We start from the raw sequence: 3,567 nt of genomic DNA on the forward strand, positions 1-3,567 counted from the left end.
ACATATAACATTTAGATTTAAAATATAAAATTTAGATTTAGATTAAAAATGTAGATTTAGATTAAATATTTAGATCTAAATTAAACATGTAGATATAACATATACCATTTAGATTTAGATATTTAGATTTAATGCTTTTTTTGTACCTATATATATGTGGTTAAATGTTATGTTAAATGTGGGAAAATGTTCTAAATATGAGAAAAGTGAAATAAATAATATAAATGTGTTAGCTACAACTTTTATACAACATTTTTTACACTTGGCACCCCATGATTACCGGTACTATCATTTTAACTGGAACTGAATATAGAGTTTCGGCTAGTTGTCTGCTTTTGTCCACGTGCAGTAGCCATAATTCACAGGACACCCCCTCCAGTTTTATTTGTGGTCTTGCTCATTTGGATAATTTTTCTGACGGTGCACAAACTTGAAATGCCTTCACACTTAGTAACTACACATTGATCTTTCCTACAAAAATGGGCTTTCGGATCCACTTTTTAACAAGGCAGCCGGCAGAGCCTATTTCAGTCACTTTTCCTTTCAGAGATGCTGTTCACAAGGGGACTGATTCTAAGTTAACAAGAAGGTGTTATTTGACTCCAGCCCTGCCTAATCATCACCTTTATGATCCACACACACACACACGCACACACAAAGCCCTGTCAGTCACTGTGGTCCTCAAAATGTCTCCACCTGAAGCAGAGGTGCATTAAATACTGCTTAAAAATGCAAACTTTTAATCTTCAGAAAGCAAATTCTCCCACGAAGAACAGCACAAAACCTTTTTATTGAACACTTTGGAGTGCCTGATTTGAATATGAAAGGATATTTTGCTGGCTATATCGCCAAATGTCTCTGATTGTTTAACAACTCAAACACACCAACACCGACTGCATTTTTTTTCATAAGTGGCTTTCATGAATCCACTCTTCATTTAGCAACACTCACACATGCAGGTCCACAGTAACAAACCAAATGACACTCCCAGAATACATACACGAAAAAATGCACAAACAGATATACTGGCCTCACCAGCCCCAGTGGGAGAGATGATACTAACAAAGTCCGCTTTGTTCTGAGTGACTGCTTTAATCTTTAATGCGTGTTGGTTGCTGGTGGCGGCTCATGTTTGAGCCATTGGATTACCTCAGACGCTACAGTTGTCACACTACAGAGGTCAGTCCAATAACTTGCCTCCCCTGGGCTGAAATACACAAACCACATCAGTCCAATTACAGACATTGACACACAAACACACCAGCATGGACACGAAAGAACGGAGACTCACAGGGATGCTCACAAAGTTGCACCTCCGAGCACTCACACAGAAGTAACGCCCTCCTGCTAACACACATACACTTTTTTTTAAACTTACACAGCCAATCACCATTCAATTTACTGTCTCTAGTGAACTCTATTCAGTTTAGATCAATTAGCAGTGCTTTCCATAAAAATATTTGTGTCAACTATCATGAAATACAATATTGTGAAAAAAATATTGCTAAAAATAAAACAATAAAACAAAACCCTGAGGGATATTTTTGTCTTACGGTGAAAAAAAAAATATTCTGATAAAAAAGTAATATTTTTACGCATCCCGGAAAAGTGTAATTTAACACATTTCATGGGTTCGTACTTATGTTGTTACTGTTATAGATGATAACAGATTATTTGACCATTAAAGGGGACCTATTATGGCATCTAATACCTATTTTAAACAGGCCTTGAATGTCTTAAAAACAAGCTTTTGATTTTTTTTTGCTAAATAAATTAGAAATTCAGCCACTGAGCCATGGCTTTAGTATCCCATTCTCTAACCTCATTATATATGTGGGATTCGGAGTGGACGGGGAGGCTATGATAATGAGCCACTGTGCTGATTGGCTGCCTGAATGACGCGATACACCGCTACGAAAAAATGGCGGAAGCTACGGCTGGCGGAGTTATATGTGGGCATGGTTTCATGCATCGGAGGCCAACTGATGTAAATTGCATTTTCGTTATGTAACGAAAGGGAGCCACATCACACTGGATGGCTCATCCGGGCGGCTGTACAGACACTGCAGAATTTGGTTGCTTTCCTCCTTCTCTGAGTTGGCAGGCTGAGGGGAGACCACTTTATATATGTTAAAGCAAGAGAAAATATGTTTTTCATAATAGGTCCCCTTTAACTGGTTCACATCCTACTTCACTGATCGAAGTTTCTTTGTAAATATGGATACATGTTCCTCAGGAACCTATAAGATAAAGTGTGGGGTTCCCCAGGGGTCAATTTTAGGTCCAACTCTTTTTAATCTGCACATGCTGCCCCTTGGGGACGTCATCAGGAGACACGGCATCAGCTTCCATAGTTACGCTGACGATACGCAACTGTACATCGCCGTGTCTCCTGATGACACTGGGCCAATTGATGCCCTTTTTAACTGTATTTTAGACATCAAGTCATGGATGGCAGCAAACTTCCTACAGCTCAACCAGGGAAAAACAGAGGTCTTAGTCATTGGTCCTGAATGCCAGAGAGAAAAACTTTTGAACGGGTTGTGATAAAGACATGTGGGTGGTGTCATCTGACTTGGTTTTGAGGACTTGACCTTCATTGGCCTGAATTAGCCCCGTCCCTTCTTCTGATTGGTCAATATTTGATAGTCCCTATTTTCTCGCATAACTTTTGAATGGTTTGACATAGAGCAGGGGTAGGCAACCCAGGTCCTCGAGTGCCACTGTCCTGCATGTCTTAGATGTTTTCCTGCTTCAGCACACCGTGATAAAAGTACCTGTGTCATCAACAGAGCTGTGCAGCCCTGGATGACAAGCTGATGACGATGATTAATTAGAATCAGGTGTGTTAAAGCAGGGTAGCATCTAAGACATGCAGGACAGTGGCACTCGAGGACCAGGGTTGCCTACCCCTGATATAGAGAGTCGTGGGTGGTGTCATCTGACTCTGTTTTGAGTACTTGACCTCCATTGGCATGAATTAGCCCCGCCCCTTCTTCTGATTGGTCGATATGTGATACTTCCGATTTTCTGCAATAACTTTTGAATGGTTTGACATAAAGACTCGTGGGTGGTGTCATCGGACATGGTTTTGAGTCCTTGACCATAATTGCTGCAAATTAGCCCCGCCCCTTCTTCTGATTGGTCAATATTTCATAGTTCCTATTTTCTGCCATAACTTTGGAATGGTTTGACATAGAAAGTCGTGGGTGGTGTCATTTCTGATATGCTTATTGGGAGCGGTGGCCATGAATGCGAGGGCCCGTTCATCGCTGCTTGCAGCTTTAATTTCTATTACTTCTGTCCCTCATGAAGATCAGATTCAATTTTATATCAATGCAGATCCCTTTCATGGCAAATTAATTATGGCTTCATACACTTTTTCACTGTTCACTGTTTTAATTTTCATAATTGCTTTTTCTTTAGGTATTTGACTGGCAGACTGTCCAGGTTGTGGCTTATGGATGGATGTTTAGAGACATGGGGGGCTGGACTCTATCTTTGTCACTGGATGAAAGGTGTGGTCAGGGCTCCAGACTATCTTTTTCACAGGTAGCACTGGTGCCA

The sequence above is a fragment of the Cololabis saira genome, chromosome 4 (genome assembly GCF_033807715.1).
Source record: "Cololabis saira isolate AMF1-May2022 chromosome 4, fColSai1.1, whole genome shotgun sequence".
NCBI lineage: Eukaryota > Metazoa > Chordata > Actinopteri > Beloniformes > Belonidae > Cololabis > Cololabis saira.